We start from the raw sequence: 21,179 nt of genomic DNA, 5'->3' as shown, positions 1-21,179 counted from the left end.
CATGCACATAATTTTTTTTTTTACAAGTCTTCCACAGTTATATTTAAGGTACATAGTGACAGTGAATTAAGGCAATTCCTACCACCAGTGTTGACCTCCCTCTGCCCCTCTTCCCAGCATGCTTCCCTTGTCTCCACCCTTAGCCCCCTGGACTGCTAGCTTAACAAGTCTATTTTGTGTATAGCTTTTAGTAGTTTGGGTCTCTTGACTCTATTCTTGTTGACTTTGGGTTAGGTCATATACATAATTCTAACACCAGATCTATCACCAGTTTACCTATCTCCCTCCCTCAAGAACCCCAGTACTCCTTCTTGTCAACCCTAACCCCATCATCTCAATTGTTTGGATCAATTAGCAAAATTATCTTTGATTTAGAAATAATAATTTAGGCCTTATTTTTTTCCCTTTACTAATTTGTTCTGGCTTCTGAGTAATCTCTCTAATTCTGGGAATGATGAGATCTTGACTTTGGGTCATGGGAACTGAAACTATTTGTGGAGCTATGTGAGTATAAAATATTAATCACATGAGTATAGAGATTTCTGCCTATAGACTGTTTATTCTTCCTTCATGCCTCTCACTCTCTTGCTAGCTTACTTGGGAATCTGTACTCCTAGGAGTGGCCTCTGACATATGTTGATGTGTTGAGAACCCACTTGTTCAAGAAGATCAGATAGCTCTGCCTATGGGCTGCAGGCTCCTACTTTTGGTTTCCTGCTCACTCTGTTACTTGCTTGGGAATTTGTGCATGGCTTCTGACTGGTATGGGTGGGTCATGAGTTTGTTTGGTTGGGCCGATCAGAAAACTCCACCCAGGGACTTCTAGCTCTTCTCTCTGGCCTCCTACTCACTCTCTCACTTGCTTGGGGAAAATAAAATACACTAAATGATCAATAAATAGACCCATGGTCAATAAATAGACCCATAGTCAATAAATAAAATTTATGTTTTAGGTAAGAGCATTAATTTTCATGACTTACTTATAATCACTTTGTTTTTATTTGTAATGATAAATATTTTTGTAAGTATCTGAAATTATTTGATAGCCTATTAATATTTTCTTTTTTTTTTAAATGTAGAACGCTTCATGAATTTGTGTGTCATTCTTGCACAGGAGTCATGCTAATCTTCTCTGTATCCTTCCAATTTTAGTATATGTGCTGCTGAAGCGAGCACCTATTAATATTTTCATGGTAGAATGATGTCAACATATTCTACTCACTCAAGCATAGTAGAACATTTTTCAGCTCTGAAAACGGTGTCCAGTCTCTGCTTTCTCAAAGATTAAAATTTGTACTTCTGGCCAGAGAGATAGTACAGTGGCTACCCAAGGCACTTCCTTTGTGTGTGATTGGCCTGGCTTTGATAAGTTCTGCCAGGAAGAATCCCTGAACAAATGAACAGAGCTATAGGAGCTATACCTTAGGATAGCTGTGTGTTTCCCTACCCTCAAATCTCAATCATACTTTTGGGAATTACGAAGAATTCTAGAAAATAAGACCTTCAGGTAATATGAATAAGTAAGATGAGTTGACTGAAGCAAGAAAAAATAAGGTATTCTTGTGGAACATTTTAATTTGGAAAAATACAAAATGAAAGAAACAAAATGATCTATGACATTGAGTCAAAGAGTGATCAAAATTAATAATAGAGAGCTGAAAGTCATGTGACTTAAATAAATTTGCAGTTTTACTTTTCAACATTTAATTTTACGTGTCTCAGTTACAGAGCTGGTATGGCATTTTATGGCATTAGACCCTAATAGCTATATTCTGATTACAATACTAATAGCTATATTCTGATTATTTTATAATAATTAGATGCCTAATTCACTTTTGTCATTTATTTATTTATTTTTTCCTAGTTCACTTTTAACTCTCTATGCACATGTCAGGTAGAAACAAATGGTATTTACCTAGTTTGTGGCATACAATAGAAATAACTATAAACAGTTTCATCTTGTAACAGGATTGTGAGCACCAGCACTTCTAGTTTATAAAAGAGAAAATGGAATCCTAAATTCTCAAGGTAAAAACTGGCACTCTCAGAAGTGAGGGGTCCAATCCTTTGCCTACCAAAGCCAAGCCTGCTACACCCATCAACAATAATAGCCACTTCACCAGTGGCCCTGCTTTAGCACTCAACACCAATGTGACCAAAATACCAGGTATACAGATATTTAGGCTGACATCATCAGGACATTTTTGAAGTGAGTGTGGGTACCCTCCCCCAAACTTCTTGCACTTCTGGAAACCCTGACAGTTGAAAACATGCTCCATATAAAGCCATAGTATCAACAATAGTGTTGGAATTCCTAGACCATGGTTGCAATATTTTTAATGCTGGCATCCTTCTAGGAATACACCGATTTAGACACAAATGTGTTTCTGACATTTGTGTCACCTAATGTTCAGAAACTAAAAAAGTAACAATAATTAACTACCAACAAGAGCTCACTAAATCTCTGACAATGACTTAATGACCTGATTGTGAAATATAATAATTTTCACAAATATTCTTGTTGCTATACATTTTTTCTTTCTTCCTTTATATTTTTTAAATAATTTTACTCCTACTTACCTGGCAACAAATATATTATCATCAATGTTGTCAATTATGTGATGTATGGCATTTAAATAGAGTAATTTATATTAAAAAAGATGTGAAGTCCTTGTTTTTTTAAAATATTATTTCATGCAAGAATAAACTGTTTTAGCTTGTATGATCCTTTCCCTCAGTCTTTTTCATAATAAGATTGTCCCCTAAAGCAATATTAAATAGATGTCATCAAGGAATCCCCTTGATTTGAGTAAGTTCATGACTGAATTCATCTGAGCAACTGAACCTTCTTAGATGGAACCATTATGTAAGTTGAACACTCTGGGGTATTCTCAGAGTGGCAGGCCAAGTTACTTCAAATGCTACCTACTATAAAACTCAACACACCATTCATTCCTAGGGAGTAAAAATGCCCAGTTTCACAACTAAGCTTCAAAAGTAAATGATAGCTGCCAATTCTTCCTAGGTGGTCTGGTCTAGGCTGAAAACTCTGAGACTTTCTTAGAAATGGCAGATTTCCCTTTCTGCCTGGAACTACAGTAGCAGTCCACAGCTGTAACCAAAACCTTCTTTCAGAAACATTCCAGTTTTACAAATTAGCCACACCACAAACCTCAAAGCTTAGTAATAATATTAGCTAAGTAGGATCATAAGTATATCTGATGGGGACGTTATATAGACTACCAAGCTTAGCGAGCCTAAATAGTAACACAGAAGACAACTAGTATAAACTCCAACTCAGTACATCCTTTGGCAGTAACTTTAGTAACACAATTGAAAGAAATCACAATTTCAAACTGACCCTTATTGATCTAAATTTTGTGTTTGTCTTTATTTTATTTAACAAACAATATGAAGTACATTTGTGTTTGTAAGGGGCAGGCTAGGATGGTAGATGGGAAACTGGGGACTCTGAGGGAGGAGGAAGGTTACACTGGTGGTGAAATTGGTGTTTGAACTTTTAATGACCGAAACAACTGTATTATGAACAACTTGGTAAATCATGGTCTTATAATAAAACTTAGAAATTGAATAAAAAGAATATAAATCAATAAAGGATAGAAAAGATTTGCATAAGTGACATAAAGGTAGTGGTGGAGCATGATAAGCACTTTGATGATAGAGTGGTCTAATCACATTGTACATTCATACCATAATGTTTAAACTATGATAGCCATGTTACTAAACTATAATAAAAATATGAAAAGATATTCCTGGTAGTCTTCTCTTATGACTTCTAAAAGTAGGTATATGCACACAATTCCAGACTGGAATTAGTCTCTGGAGTCCAGTTCCTCAAAACTGCAGGTATTTGGGTGGGAATTTCACTACTCTGAGATTTAATACTTGAACAAAATGTCATACAGTTAAGCACATGCATTAAATTTGACAAAGCTGCCAGACTTATGAGATTGAGCAATCATTTTATATTTTACTTTTACCAGTCATGCATGAGCTATCTAATTAGATTTTTACATATTCTTTATTGTGATCTAAAATTTCATTTTTCTAAAGGCTAGTAATATGACGGCATTTTTAGTGAAACATCTTTGTCTTCTATCACTGATTTTTCCCAGCAGTTTTATTAAGAGTTGACATAACATCATAAATGTTTGAATCATATAAAATATTGGAAAATAAACATATTACAAAATTATTACCTCCATAGCATTAATTAGCACCTGGATTCCATCATGTCATTTCTATTTTAATTTTCATTTTTTGGAGATAAGATGGTAATATAATAAGATAGATCAACATAAAATATACCCTCTTGACAATTTTATTGAACCACATGATTACTTAACTTTAGGTGCAAAAATTCTAGAACTTACTTATTTTGTATAATTTAAGTTCCACACCAGTAACAGTACAGAACAATAACAACTTCCTTTCCCCGACCCTTATTTCTGGAAACCACTCTGCACACATATACATATTATTCTTGTATATTTGATTATTTCAGGTATGATATGTAATACTGTAATTAAGAATTATGTAATATTTGTATTTATGTCAAGTTAATTTTATTTGGGTATACCTGGAAGGCATCATACTATGTTATTATATATGCAAGATTTCCCATGATGCTGAATAATATTCAATGATGCTGTCTATATATAGACCCAGGATATATTTTCTTTATCCATTCATCTCTTGAACGTTAGAATTTATCCTCAGATATTTGGTATTAAGAATAATGCTAAACTAACAGTACTACAATAAATATTGGTATTCTTCCTATCTTTATTATATAAACATTCTTATAATGAATAAATGGGCCATAAAGATAGCACAGGTGTTAGGATGCTTGTCTTAAACATAGCTGACTCTGGTTCAATCCACAGTACCACATATAGCTCCCCAAGCATAACCAGGAGTGATCCCTGTGCAGAGAGCTAGGATTAAGCCCTGTATATAGCTGGATATGTTCCTTCCAATTTGTATACACACTATATATGTATATATACACACATATATATACATATATATAAATTGAACTCAGATTCAGGCATTCCAGGAAAGAAACTTTTCACTGAACCATATCCTCAACCCTATTTTTTTAAGTTAGTTATAAATTTATTTTATTTATTTTTTAATTTAATTTTTATTTTGATCATAGTAGTTTACATATTGTTGACAATAATATTTTAGGTACATATTTACATAAAATCAGGGGGGATTTCCATCACCAATTTGTCCTCCCTACACCTCCGTTTTTGTCCTGCCTCCCATATGCTCTTCCCTCACCCTTAGGGCTGCCAGAATATGTTGTTTCCTCTGTATCTAGGCTAATACTTAGTAGTCTTGCACCCGTTTGGTCCTGGTGCCTCCCTTATTTCCCCCTCTAACTGAGGGGCAGGAGTAGCTAGTTCAATTTACGTGGTTTTGTTTGAAGTAGGGAATAGTAGTAAACAGGGGTAAAGGTCTAATATGCAGAAAATAAGCGGAATTCTTCTAGAGGGTCTCCTCCTCAGAGAGACGAAGGAGAAAAAAGTGAAACACTCCACCAGTACAAAAAGAAGTGTCATATATCCAGTGAGGACTCCAACAATAACGCTAAGCACCACAAAAAAAGAAAGAAAAAAAAAACCGCCATGGTCTTGAGATAAGAAACATGGCCGAGCATATAATGAAAGAAAGGAAAAGAAAAGAAAAGAAAAGAAAAGAAAAGAAAAGAAAAAAGTGTAAATGAGGGCAATAGCTTCAATAACCACACCGGAGCAAAGAAGTCAACCAAAAATAGGTAGGTAAATATAATAATAATGATAATAAATAAAGATAAAAATAATATATATAAAGAGATAAATAATATTTTGTGTTTTGTTTCTTTCCCTCCTGCCTTGGCACAGTAAGTATTGAGGTCATTCCAAAAGGAATTCACTTGGCCTAAGAGATATGGGGTTTCTCCGCCCTTGGAGTATATTGTCACAGGATCAACTATAGCCTCTGTTCAGGATCCTTTACTCTCCCGGTGGTGTTTTTGTGTTGTTTGGAAGACTTCTGTTCCGTCCTAGGTGATACAATCAGACCTCTGTATCTATCGATCTCAGCATCTGCATAGTTCCAGGGATGGGACTTATGATGAAGTCAGTCTTTGTGGTTCTAGAAGTTTCATTCCCTCAATGTCATTTTAATCCATCTTCTGTGGTTGGTGGTCTTGGTCTTGGCACCTAGGATAATGCCTTTCCTTGTGTTTCCAGAAGCCCCATTCCATTACAGTCGTCTCTGCCAGACTTTTGGGACTGGGGATCATGGTTGTTGTGCAGGTCATAGTTCAAACCCTAGACTAGGGCTTTTTTATTGGTCCCAAGATATATACAGTCTGGTCATGGTTCTAGTAGCCAGTCATCTGTAAATCGCGATCTTGGTTTTTGGACCTACCAAATGGTGACAAGACTTCTGATTTTGACTTATGGATGGCTGGTAAGGTAGGATAACCTGTTCTTAGGTCATGTTGTTCCCATTTTCCTCGTTGTCAGGATATCATATTAGAACTGGCACTCGTTGGTGTTCCAGTAGTATTAAGGTTGTCCCGAATGGGGTTTGTTTCCTGCAGTTGTGAAGAACTGTGCCATTTCTGTGTCTGGGATCCAGCTCAACCCTATTTTTTTTTTTTTTTTTTTGGTTTTTGGGCCACACCCGGTGACGCTCAGGGGTTACTCCTGGCTATGCGCTCAGAAGTCGCTCCTGGCTTGGGGGACCATATGGGACGCCGGGGGATCGAACCGCGGTCCGTCTCCTAGGCTAGCGCAGGTAAGGCAGGCACCTTACCTCGAGCGCCACCGCCCGGCCCCTCAACCCTATTTTTTAAGCTTTAAGGACCATACATATTATCTTTCATAGTGTTTTAGCACAATATTATTTTCACCAATGGATATGAGGGGACCATCATTTGGAATTTAATAGATATTTACTCAACTAGTGATGCTGAATATTTATATATATATCTCTTGGGCATTTGTACACTACCTTGAAGATACTACATATCATTTTGGCCTGTGAGTTGATGAAAGCTGTTTTTTTTTAACAGCTTATAAGAACTGCTCTTGACTCACAGTCTTTTTTCCCCTTTACCTTGACTCATATTTTTAAATGTGCATGAACAAGGTCTTCCTTTTATTTTATGTAAAAAAAACCCCCAAAAATGAGTACATGGAAGTTAAAAATCAAAGATACCACAAGAAACATGCCGGAGGTAATATGATGTTAACCAATTTACAGAAGAATGTCATTATAGACTTGTGCTAGATTCTCTTTATTTTAAAGTCACTAAAATATTTAAATCTTATAAACCAATTTTAACTCAACAGAGAAAATAAATAAAAGTTTTCAATTTTAAAAAGGAAACATCAAAAGAGCAGAACAAGTGAAAAAATATTTTTGAATCAATCTGGGGAGTAATTATCCTTGAAGTCAGTACTATGCTTGGATAAGACATTCAGTTCTGAGTCAAATTGGCACTAAATGCAGTGTCATGCTTTCTGGTTTGTTGGCGGAAAGGAAATCCAAATATTTTAAATATTAAAAATTGAGTTAACATCAATATTTATGAGTATATTTTAGGATTATAATACTCACATTTTTATGTTTCCACACCCCAACTCCCACCAAATTATCAATCTCCCTTAATAGTTCATAGGACTCCTCAAAATATTAAACCTTAATATTCTAATCTACTAAAGTAAAAATTTTTCCTACCCACTATATATGTATGTATGTATGTATGTATATATATATATATATATATATATATGTATTAAAGAGCAATGTATAAGTATTGGTTAACACAACTACTAACCTCTTAGATAATTTGTACCAGGACTTTGGGAGAATCTTGGGTATGCTCTTGAATTTTATAAAAGCTAATTGCATAGTTTATATAAATCACGTATGCTGCGGACGTGTTGCGTCCCTAAGCAAAACCTTCGTAGGGTCCAAGAATCTTTATGGGGAGAAAGCGGGAGCACAAGGCGGATGAATATGAAGTATGAAATATGAAATAATGATACCACACGCAGTATGTGTGGGGTGAACACATTTCTGGCAAGAGTGCGACAAATTTAGTCTTCAGGCAAGGGAGTATATAAAGGGAAAAAGAGGCAGTCATAACATGAAAGGAATGCTATGTATGTTGTTTAGAACAAATACACATAGCTTTAGGTTTTTTGTAACCTTAGAATAGAATAGGTTTCAGTTAGGAGTTAGGATAAAAGGAAGACTAAATTCTTACATATCAAAGAAGTTCCTAGGTGTCATTACTGATGTAAATTAAGGGATAGCAGGAATCCTGGTTTACTCTTGATAACAGATATTCTGAACCTGAGGGAAATAGTATTCTAGCTAGGGGCTAAGACTCACTTCCTATGATCTGGTAATAGAAAGAGAATATCACTAAAGAAAGGGGTACATAAATATACCTAGTAAAATAGCCTAATTCTACACTGACCAAACCTGTTTGTGAGCAGGTATTCAAAGTGACAGGGAAAGTCCCTGAGACAGAAATCATTCTGCTGTTATGCTCAAAGGCAGGGAGAGAAGACCATTGTCTTGAAGATGCTATGTTTTGACTTGGCAGGCTGACAGAAAGAGAGGTAGCTGGCTGAACTTTGAGTTGCAAATATACTAAGCCAGCAGGGAACTTCTAGCAGTTTTTTTTTTTTGGTATTGAAATTCCTATAATGACTGCAGGATAGCTAAGGCCGAATTTCTGTAGTATAGCAGAAACGAATTAAAGGGAAAATGTTAAGTCACTACCATGTAAGAAGTATGACAGAAATATTGCCAGAGATCCACGCAAGGGGCAATGATTGAGTTCTCCAATGGGCCTTCTGGCAGATATTTGTTGGGAGGAAAATTAGGCACTGCACCAGGAAAGCCAAAAGCCACATCTGGCGCTTGCTTCCTTAATAAATGGAGACATAACTTTGCGGGTAGTGACACACGTATCTTTCTTCTACTTCACATTTGTCATATGTAAAATATGGATCTATGGTACATGCCTCTTTTCTAGGACTGCAATAACTAGAAATAGTTAAAAGGCAAGTTAAAATGTTTGTAAAATAAACAATAGAAATGACTGAATCACTGGTGGTATGTGAATATCTTTATGCTGTATCATTCTTCCTTATGGTCCTTCTTGCTTTGGAAGTCAGTATGGCTTCTGTTATCTCCAGATGATCCTTCATGATAAATATATGAATGCTGAAGAGAATAAACACACACACATACACATATATGGCCCAAACCCCACACCTGGTGATGCTCAGTGGTTACTCCTGGCTCTAAGCTCAGAAATAGCTCCTGGCTTGAGGGACCCTGGGGATCAAACCGAGATCCTTCCTAGGTCATCTGCTTGCAGGCAAACTCCCTGCTGTTGCACTATGGTTCAGACCGTAAACATGAATATTTTTTATTTTATCTTTTACCTTCCTACATATGAAGAGGATGTTAGTTTAACTTCTTTCCAACAATGGAGCAGAATGTAAGAAAGTAAGAAGAATCTAAGAAATATACATATGTTGATTCTAAAGAGTTTATCATAACCTTTGTTCAAATAGCATTGATAATGGCTATGATCTAGTTAGGCTGACATTGACATTCAATTAGCAATACAGTTGATAATCATGCTATTGGAACGATTTTTTGTGCAAGAAAAGGGAAAAGCTATGTGAACTGTTGATCTCAGCAGAAGTTAAAATATTCCTAGACTTAAGTACACAGACTATACTTCTTTTTCTTCTTCTTCTTCTTCTTCTTCTTCTTCTTCTTCTTCTTCTTCTTCTTCTTCTTCTTCTTCTTCTTCTTCTTCTTCTTCTTCTTCTTCTTCTTCTTCTTCTTCTTAATGGTTTTTGGGTCACACCTGGCAGTGCTCAGGGGTTATTTCTGGCTCCATGCTCAGAAATTGCTCCCAGCAGGCACGGGGGACCATATGGGATGCCGGGATTCGAACCGATGACCTTCTGCATGAAAGGCAAACGCCTTACCTCCATGCTATCTCTCTGGCCCCTACACTTCTTAATTCTCCCTATTAAATGCAGGCTGTGCACTTCTGCTCTACACTACAGGAATAACTCCTGGTGGGGATCACAGTACCATCTGTGGTGCCTGGGATTAAACATGGGATGACTATTTTCAAGGCAAGGGCTCTATTAATAAAGAGTTGACCCCTCTTGAGGCACTTTATTTATTATTATTTTTAATATATCTTTAAGCACCATGATTATAAATGTTATTAGTTGGGTTTCAGTCATAAAAAGTTCACCCCTTCACCAGTGCAACCTTCCTATTACCAATGCCCCCATCTCTCTTTTCCTCCAACCCCTGCCTATCTTCAAAACAGACATTCTATTTCTATCAGTCATGTCATGATAATTGTCATGATAGTTGTTGATGTAGTTATTTTTCTAACTGTACTCACTAATCTTTGGGGGTAAGCTTAGTCCATTAACATTGAGAGATCAGTGGAGTTTGATGAGTCTGTGGTCTGTCTTGTCTTAAAGTAGACCTTTCAGTTTATCTTTTAAAGCTGTTTCAGAGTCTGTTTCTGAGCTGTTTATCCATGAAGCTGTGTATACTTTCTTTAGGAAGGAAGCATTCATTTTATTGAGTTTATCACTGTATCCCATCACTGCCTTTAGGCTTTGAGGTTTTTTTTTTTTATAATAAATCTGCTGTAAATCTTAAGAATGCTCCTTTGAATGTACTTTCCCTTTTTGATCTTGCTGCTTTCAGTATTTTATTCCTATATGTGGGATTCGTCATTGTGACTAGGATGTATCTATCTTAGGGTACTTTTCCTTGGATTTCTTTTAACTGGTACTCTTTAGGCATGCAGAATTTGGTTGCATGTACTGTTTTGCTCTGGGAGTTTCTCTGCATTGTTGTCCCTGACTCTAGATTCTTCATGGGGATTTACTTTATGGGCCTCTGAGACTCCAATGATTCTTATGTTGATTTTCAAGGACTTCTATTTTCATCTGTTCACATTCTTGGGGATTTTTTTCCATTTTCTGATCATTTGTTTTCAGGTTCTTTTCCAATATCTTCTGTTGTATGGAATTGTTATGCACTTCATCTTCCAGCTCACTGATTCTGTTCTCAGCCATGGTTACTCTGTTGGAGAGACTTTTCAGTTTTCATTTCATCTACCAAGTTTTTCAGTCCTGTTATTTCATTTTGGAGTTTTCTCATTTCTATTTTCATAGCCTCTTGATTCTTATTTGTGATTTGTTCAGTTCATTCATGCTTTATTTGAGTTCTATGAGGATCCTCCATATCTCTTCTCTAAAGTCCTTATCTGAGAGGCTAAATAGGTGGTTGGCACTTTAGGACCATCAGAGCTGCCAGCTCCATTCTCTATGCATGGTGGAGGCTTGTGTTGTTTCCCCATTGTCATGTTTATTGTAATGTTTTCTATGTGTTGTTGCTGGGATCCATTGGTTAGGAGATGTGTTTGGCCACAGAGCAGAGTTACTGGCTTTGTACTTCATGAGTGGGTCTGAATGTCAGTGGCATAGAAAAGCACACATTGGAGATCAGTTTCTGCCCTTCCTGGGGTGGGATTAGCTCACCTCCCTGGATGTAGCTTCCCTTACACAGGCTCTTCTGGGCAGGGTTGGTCCCAGCACTGGCAGATGCTGGTCTGAATGTCAGCCACATGAAAAAGTACACCCACTTTTTATTTTTAATACACTCAATGGTATTGAATCTTGTTAAACCTACTGCCTTAATTGATTTGATCAGATACTTTTAATATTTTGATACTATATGTTATATTATGATTTGCATATATTAAACCATCCTGATTCCCTTGAATAAACCCCACTTGATTATGATGTATTATCCTTTTGAAACATTGTTGTATTTGATTCAGTAGAATATTTTATTAGAATAATAGTATTGTGTATGTAAATATTTTTAGGGGATTACTATGTTACTCACCCTAACCTGATTGGTGATTGTGCCCTACCCTAGGGTGTGACCTGGCATTCTGCCCCCACCCTAGGGTAGTACCTGATTCTGCTTCCACCATTGGTTGGTATCTGATCCCACCATTGGGTGGTACCTGATTCTGGGGGATAAAAACAAGGGTCTGTGGAAGGCGGGGGGGGGGGGGCTTTTTGCTGGAACTGAGGCTGAGTCTTTGGACTTCAGTCTTGTCTACCGAATAAAGCTAATATTTCCACAAGCCCGACGGTCTGCAAGCTGTTTACCCGCAGTTTCACCTCAGAACCATCGGCTAGACAGGGTGGCAGGTGCGTGATCCGAGCTGGAAGAGAAAGGCCTCATCCTCCATCCTTCCATCAGTCAACCTCTTCAGGGGCTGACTTGCAACAAATAGTGTAAATATTCTTAAGGGATCTTATTCTATCTTTTTAAAATAATATCAATTGGTATTGGGGTAATTTTGCTTCAATAGAAGATAGCAAGTGTTCCTGTTATTTTATATTTTATGAGAGCTTGAAGAATATTTGCAGTGTCTTTTGTTTTGTTATTTTTAAACTTTCTTTTCTTTTCTTTTCTTTTCTTTTTTTTTTTTTTTTGTTTTTGGTTTTTGGGTCACACCTGGTGGTGCTCAGGGGCTACTTCTGGCTCTATATTCAGAAATCGCTCCTGGCAGGCACAGGGGACCAGATGGGATTCGAACCATCATCCTTCTGCATGCAAGGCAAACACCCTACCTCCATGCTTTTCTCTGGCCCCATATTTTTTTAATAATGATTTTTATTTTGACCAAAGTGGATTACATATATTTCACAGTAATATTTTAGGTACATTTTGACATTGGATCCCACCAAGGTTGTCCTCCCTCCACCTTTTTCCTAGCATGCATCCCATATTTCTTTCCCTTACCCCCCGAGCTGCTAATATAAGTGGTCCCCTCTGTGTCTATCTTGTTGTAGATTGGGCATTGATTCTGTTTACATTTTTTATTTGATACAGCATGACTAACAGTGCTGTTTATGGTAGAACTTCATGCAAGTCATATTCCAACACCACACTCTTCACCAGAATGTCTTCTTTTTTTCCACAATTACAACAGTGTCATCTTTCCCCCCAACTTCACATTTATATTCCCCCTCGGTGATGAGCTCACATCTGTACACCAATTCTCATATTCTGTTACTTGATTTTGAGAGCACTAGTCTAGGTTCTTCCTTTTTTCCTTTCTTTTATCTTTAGTGAATGTTTGTACATTCTTTTTCTTGCCACTATTTGAAAAGAAGGTTCAAAGTTTATCTGCTGTGCTTCTTGTCTTTTATTATTTTAATAATGAAGATAGGTAGACCTGAACATGAACTACAGAAAGACAATTAAAATAAGGAAAAAACCTTAGATGGTAGGAACCAGTAAATCAATATTTTAGGAGCATATAATTTTTAATAATATCTTTATTTAAACACCTTGATTATATATGTGATGGTAGTTGGGTTTCTGTCATGTAAATAACACCCCCCTTCACCAGTGCATCATTCCCATCACCAATGTCCAGAATCTCCCTCCTCCCCACCTCGCCCCCGCCTGTACTCTAGACAGGCTTTCCATTTCCCTCATTCATTCACTTTGTTATGATAGTTCTCAATGTAGTTATTTCTCTAACTGCACTCATTACTCTTTGTGGTGAGCTTCATGTTGTGAGCAGGACCTTCCATCCCTCCTCTCTTTTGTCTCTGAGAATTATTGCCAAAATGCCTTTTTTTCCTTAAACCCATAGATGAGCGAGACTATTCTCTGTCTTCTCTCTCCCTCTGGCTTATTTCACCCAGCACAATAGATTTCATGTACATCCATGTATAGGAAAATTTCATGACTTCATTTCTCCTGACAGCTGCATAATATTCCACTGTGTATATGTACCACAGTCTCTTTAGCCATTCATCTGTTGAAGGGCATTTTGGTTGTTTCCAGAGTCTGCCTATAGTAAATAGCACTGCAATGCATCTAGGTGTGAGGAAGGGATTTTTGTATTGCATTTTTGTGTTCCTAGGCTATATCCCTAGGAGTGGTATAGCTTGATTGTATAGGAGCTCAATTTCCAGTTTTTGGAGGAATCTCCATATGGCTTTCCATAAAGGTTGGAATGGTCGGCAACCTGCGGCTTGCGAGCCACATGCAGCTCTTTACATTTTTTTACATTTTTTTTTTTTTTGGGTCACACCCGGCAGTGCTCAGGGGTTATTCCTGGCTCCAGGCTCAGAAATTGCTCCTGGCAGGCACGGGGGACCATATGGGACGCCGGGATTTGAACCGATGACCTCCTGCATGAAAGGCAAACGCCTTACCTCCATGCTATCTCTCCGGCCCCTGCTCTTTACATTTTTAATTTGGCTCTTCTGTGTGCCGGGAGGCCGTCCCAGGAATCAGGACTCTGCTCCTAGCCTCTGTTAGTGTGCGCCCTGTGTGGCTCTCAAAATAAATTTCAATCGTGGTTTTGGCAAGATTTGGCTCAGTTGAAAAAAAAGGTTGCCGACCACTGACGGCATTCCCAGCAGCAGTGAATGAGTTCCTTTCTCTCCACATCTCCGCCAACACTGCTTGTTCTCATTCTTTGTGATGTGTGCCAATCTCTGGGGTGTAAGGTGGTACCTCATAGTTGTTTTGATTTGCATTTGCCTGATGATTAGTGATGTGGAGCATTTTTTCATGTGTCTTTTGGCCATTTGTATTTCTTTTTTGTCAAAGTGTCTGTTTATTTCTTCTCCCCATTTTTTGATGGGATTAGGTATTTTTTCTTGTAAAGTTCTGTTAGTCCCTTGTATATTTTGGAGATTAGCCCCTTATCTGATGGGTATTGGGTAGATAGTTTCTTCCACTCAGTGGGTGGCTCTTATATTCTGGAGCACATATTTTTTTTTTTCCTTTGTGGTGCAGAAGCTTCTCAGCTTAATATATTTCCATCTGTTTATCTCTGCTTTCACTTGTTTGGAGAGTGCAGTTTCCTTTAGGAGCATATTTTGTTTTAGATTGAGTGAGAATCTTTGAGGACGTTATCATTAATAGAAGTGAGAATAGCCAACACATGTACTAAAGAATTTAAATACTTTTGCAGAATATCAAATCATCCTCTTACTAAATTGAAAATGTTAATTGTAAGAATTAGTTTTGTTTCTAATGATAAGATGTCTCTTGGGCTCTCTCTTATGTTTGCTTTACACTTGAATTTGAATATGTGGACTTGTGCTACAATCAATAACTTATTTATAAGTTATTTTCTGTCTATGTTTTTCTTTTAGAAAACTAAAACAAAGTCTTCAGTATCCCTTCACTGATGGGCAACTAGAAGTCTACTTAAAGAATTTAATGCCTTTATTTTAAAACTTTAGTTCATTGAAAACTGCAACTCTCAAAGGAGTTTAATATAATGCGAACTGCTTTTACTTCAGTGTGATTTATTTTATACTGATGGCTTAGACGATATTCAAGAGATTAGATGGAGCCATATATAATGTTTGAGGAAAGAGGAAGAAAAAGAAATCTAGAAAAAAAATCATGAGAAATGTAGCCAATTTTGCAGCTTTGCTAAGAGTTACTTTTGTTGCCAACAATGTAGATTCTGGCTCTGAGCCTCTAAAGCCTCATTATAAATTTATTATTTCATAAAATTATAAAGGTGTTTGGAACATAAAGGAAATGGGAATTGAGAGAAGAGAAGGAAATGTATAGAGCAGGGATGGAAATTTTTCATAGGGAGCAGTATTGACCTCTAAGTTTAGAGGTTTATAATGGAAGAAAATTAACTTATAAGAGCAAATAATAATGACTTAAGTTGTTATTACTATATATTTGATTATTTATGGATAGGATACTATACTAGGCACTGTTTCCTGATACAATACTGAAATTCAGTTGTTAAAAGAGTATTGCTCTGGTTTGGTTTGTTTATACCTCTATCTTATTGCTTTCCTCTGTAGAGTTTATTTCAAAATAATATATACTATAATTTTGCAAATGGCTTTAGTTTTTTGCCTAAGGACAAATAAATAAGCTATATATATAGCTTATATATGTATATGATTTATATATATGTATATATATGAAAGCTACAGTTTCTTGCATATGTTAGTTTCTAGTTTTTGCCACCATCTCTAACTAGAACTGTCTTTCATAGATACTCTAGTTGCAGAGACCAATCTTTTGAGGTTAGCCTGTAAGTCATAAATTCTTCACTTTTGTCCAAATGCAAACTGTCATTTGTATGAAGTAATAAATGTTATTTATTATGAATACTTGGTCTTTCAAATCTTTCTGATTCTGAAGTCCTATGACTCTCTGAATCTCTAGAACTGAAACTTTAAAAGTTTGATTTAGCACTAAAATAGTTCCAAAACAGGAACTATTAAAATAATTTTTATAAAAATCCTTACCCGGTATTCTATCTCTCTGGCCTCTAAAGAGGACAGCTGAAAGTCGGCATGAGTTGGCAAAACTCTTCTGGGGACAAAGTATTAGAGATATTGAATAAATTGTAACTACATAGAGAATATAATTGATTGAACATATCTATGGTGCTCACTCACACTAAATTTAGGTCCATTTAATGTCAAACAGATCCAAGTCACCTCAGAAATGGGCAATTTAAGATGGGTTCTCATTCTGAGTACGTGTACTGCAATGTGGTATTTTTAAATGCATCATTTCTCTTCATGGAGTAGTCATCAGAGGCTAGGTACATAGAATATTTGAAGAGTTATAAAACTGGTGAAAGAAAAGTTTATTATATGTTTTCCAATGAATATAATTTCTGTGCAAGTAGAAAGCATTATTATTTTGACCTGAGGTACTTGATAGGACATATGAAACTCACAAATGAAAACTAAAAATATTCCAGCATGTGGGATGGAACTTTGTAGGTGTCTGTGACAATAAATGTAGAAACCAGAAATAAAACTGGGGGTACAGGGTGTTGCTTAGCAATACAAATGAAAACAGGTTGAAAATAGAGTTCTTTAGCACAGAAAATTTTGTTTACTAGGAGTAAAGCACAGTGGGGGAAGAATTTTATTTTAACTTTATCTGCAGTGATATTTATGGGTTTCGCTCTTTGAAGTTATGTGTTGATAATTGGCCCTAGAAACTTCAGAAGAAACTCATCTTTAGTTTTTGATTTTTTCTCCCAGAAGTATGTGTATATGTGGAATTGATTATAGGATCCTCAGAGACTTTTCAATTTTGTTTCATTTCTTAATGGATAGCTGGGAAGAACATAATGAAAATGTATTTTGAATTCTTCAACTCTACATATTCTGAAGTTCACATTTTCAAGAAGTATATTATCCAGGGACATGAGTAAATTTATAAATATATTTCAAATTATTTTCAAATATATTTATAAATATATTTCAAAATGAAGGAAAATGAAAAAAGCACCTATATCCTGGGGGTATTTTAATTACATCATTTGAAAACACGTGACCTAACTATAAATAACTACATTCTGAAAAAAAAGTTTAAAAGATATATAAACTTTCAAGTTATACATATTATAAAAATAGTTAAAAATGGTTCAATGTAATTTGATCAGGTGTAATTTTAGAAGTATAAATAGGATCTAAAATTAGTTAAGATGTTGAAGAAGAGTTTTACACAGACTTGATGTTTGGAAGAGAGGCTTTGGTGACTAGCAATTGATGATTTTTTCTTCTTCTAAAGAAAATTGGAGATACTATTTCTAAGATTTAACTGACCAAGCTAAAAACACTACATTACAAGACAAATCCATTTTTCTTGTTATAAATTCAAGGAATTAAATGGGTTTCTGCCATGTTTCTCTGATGGATTTCTTTCCAATTTTATTTAATTATGTCCATCTGTTAAATAAATTTTTCTTAGTACAAAATGGAGAAATGCCTCATTGTGTTAGTTAGATGTCATATTAATACATATGCTATACAATAGGTTAAGATACCATTGAAACAGACACTAAATGGATCCTTAAATGGAACCACTGAATATTGACTTGAGGAGATTCTTTGTTTCTTTTCTTACCAGGTATTCTGAACTTCTGGGATTCTTGTGAAAATCCAAGATCTCATTAACAGAGAGCTGAAAACAGTCCAAGTAATATTTTACTGTTGTTCATTATTTCTTGGAGTTGACAGTAAAAGAGATTTAGAAAAATCCTTTTGAGTGAGATTTTGTACTCATAAATCTCAAAGAAAAGTTACTGAGCATTACCACCACCAAAATGTTTATGACCCATTCCTATGCTAATTATCTTTGGCTTAGTTCTACCTTTTTTCTCCTACTGCTCTTCTCCACTATATTCTGATTTATGCTTTTGCTACTACTGTTACTCCCCTTTTCCACACCCATACATTCTAGACCCACAATTTATGTTTCCATATTACTTCTAGGATCTCTAATTGACATCCCCCCAATTCCTTCCTCACAACCTGACACTCTTGGATCTGTAATCTAGTGTTTAAGGTTTATATTTATTAGAAAGAAATAAGCCTATAATAAATAACAGTCATCATTTGTTCAAACTGGAGTGAAACAAAAAAGGGTATGGAATAATATATACATAAGTATTGGGTTCCGAAGCATGCATTAGCAATGTAGCAAAACTTGGGTGATTCTAAACTGGCTATGAAACCAGGTGTCATATACCTTCTTCTGGCTCCAGGAAACAATTCTTTTAATCAACCATTCTTAGAATTTCTTTAGCTTTTAGATATTTTCCTCACACTATTCAGCCATTTTATCTATGTGCCTTTTCACATTATTCCCTTAGTGCATATCCTCTTCTTTTTCAGGGTGTTTTATCCTGCCATAGTCTATTAGGGCTTAACCTAATGACCTTATTTATGTTTTGTTAAGATGTTATTTCAAAATAAGTTTACATTCTGAATTATTGGTGATGAAATGTTGTAATAATATTTTAGGAAGACACAACTTAATGTATATTAGTAGGAAATTAGGATTTCAAGGTAAGGATTTACTAATGTCTATTCCACAGAACCTAAAGAGAAAATCCTTCATAAAGTAATGTAAATATTCTAATAATTTGTCAAGACCATATCTGTGAAGAGGAAGAGAGTTTTTTTTTTTTTTTTTTTTTTTGTTTTTTTGTTTTTTTTTTTTTGCTTTTGGGCCACACCCGATGACGCTCAGGGGTTACTCCTGGCTATGAGCTCAGAAGTCGCTCCTGGCTTGGGAGACCATATGGGACGCCGGGGGATCGAACCTAGGTCCTTCTTAGGCTAGCGCAGGCAAGGAAGGCACCTTACCTCTAGCGCCATCACGCCGGCCCCAAGGAAGAAAGTTTTATAAGGATACCTCTGTTTGATGGAAGGAGGCACTTTTTCTCTTTTATTTAAACACTATGATTACAAAGTTGTTCATGATTGAGTTTCAGTCTTACAATGTGCACCACCCTTCACCCATGGACATTTCCCACCACCTTTGTCCCCAGATTCCCTCCCCATCACCTGATTGCCTCTGGGGCAGGCATTTTACTCCTCTCTCACTTCTGTTTTTCTTTTATATACCGTGGCTTATACTATTGTTAATGAAGGGGTACTGTGCATGTCACCAAGTTATTGTACAGAGTAATCAGTTCCAACTATTATTGTCATAGAACTCGCTTCTCTACCCTGATTGCATTTTTCACTATTTGTCGCAAGCTTCCTACCAGGAACTTGTCCTCTTGGTTCTCAGATCTATTTTTCTGGATCTTATTACCATATCAACTTTTTCCCTCTTATATCCCACAAATGAGTGAGATTATTCTATGTCTATCCCTTTCCCTCTGACTCATTTCACTCAGCAAAATACTCAGAAGGAGGCATTTTTTTTTAGGCAAACAACCCCTGGTTATATTTGGAACATTGCAATCATCATTCAAATTTTCACCTGTTCAGAATGTGTTGGCTGATTAACCTGGATTGATTATTTATTTTGATTGATTACTTTTATAATAATATCTTTATTGAAGCACCATGATTACAAATATGTTTGTAGTTTAGAAGGAGACATTTGTGTGTGTGTGTGTGTGTGTGTGTGTGTGTGTGTGTGTGTGTTTGGGTCACACCCGGCAGTGCTCAGGGGTTACTCCTGGCTCCATGCTCAGAAATTGCTCCTGGCAGGCACGGGGGACCATATGTGATGCCGGGATTCGAACCGATGACCTTCTGCATGAAAGGCAAATGCCTTACCTCCATGTTATCTCTCCGGCCCCAGAAGGAGACATTTTTAAGTTGTATCAGAGTCATTTACTCTATTAGTTGTTATATTTCAAATCAGAATTAATATGTCATAGCTCATAATCCAAACTTCCCAGTATTCATTGAAGAATATATACAAAGGTCCAATTCTCACCTTAAATAAAATCATTTAACAGGATAATAAATGATTAGTATAAAAACACTGCCTACTATAGGAATTGTGTAGTTATTAATATTTATCTTGTAGAAAAAACTAGTTATTCCCCTGAATATACATTACATAAGTAGAATTATAAAGTGTTTATTATCTTTTAAATTGGTAGTTTGACTTAAAATGATACATTCTAGGTTCATTCATGTTTTTGAATGTGGTAGGATTTTCCTTTTATAAAAGATAACTAATATTCCATTATGTGAACATACTGCATTTTATTTATCTCTTGATGGATGTTAAAATAATTTTAACTTCAAGCTATGCAAACCAAATTTTCCAGCTGTTGAAGCTATTAGAATGGGACTAGAGGTATCTTTTAAAGATCCTGTCATCAATTTTTTTTGGTAATCTACTTAGCAGTGGTATTTCTATATTGTCTAGTATTTTGTTTTTATATTTTGAGGCTCTTCCTTACTGTTTGCTGTAGTGGCTGCACCATTTTAAAATATACCAGCAGTTTAAAAATACTCAATTTTTCTTTTTTTCTGCCAAAACATTTTCCCCTTTTGAGTAAGTAATCGCTATCTAAAGGATCATATCTTCTGTAGTTTTGATTTGTCTATACTGAATGACTAGTAAAATTGAATATTTTTTCATACACCTAAAATAGTTCACACAAAATTGCATTTGTGAGAAGCATGTATCTTCTATGGAGATTTTTTTTTAGCTGACAGTTTCTATTTTGTCTATAATTGCTATGAGATTTTTAGGTTAAAAAAATAAGTTGCTTGTCCTAA

At 35.9% G+C, this 21,179-nt stretch overlaps 1 non-coding gene across 1 annotated transcript; it reads right to left on the bottom strand.

The window, feature by feature from the left end:
- Positions 1–1,069: 1,069 nt before the first annotated feature.
- LOC126002165 (U6 spliceosomal RNA) lies at positions 1,070–1,176 on the bottom strand. The gene has a single exon (XR_007492938.1). It is a non-coding gene; the product is annotated as a U6 spliceosomal RNA (small nuclear RNA).
- Positions 1,177–21,179: the final 20,003 nt, after the last annotated feature.

The sequence above is a fragment of the Suncus etruscus genome, chromosome 2 (genome assembly GCF_024139225.1).
Source record: "Suncus etruscus isolate mSunEtr1 chromosome 2, mSunEtr1.pri.cur, whole genome shotgun sequence".
In the NCBI taxonomy this organism is placed as follows: Eukaryota; Metazoa; Chordata; class Mammalia; order Eulipotyphla; family Soricidae; genus Suncus; species Suncus etruscus.
Note: the sequence above shows the minus strand (reverse complement) of the source record. Positions and strands in the feature narration are given on the sequence as shown.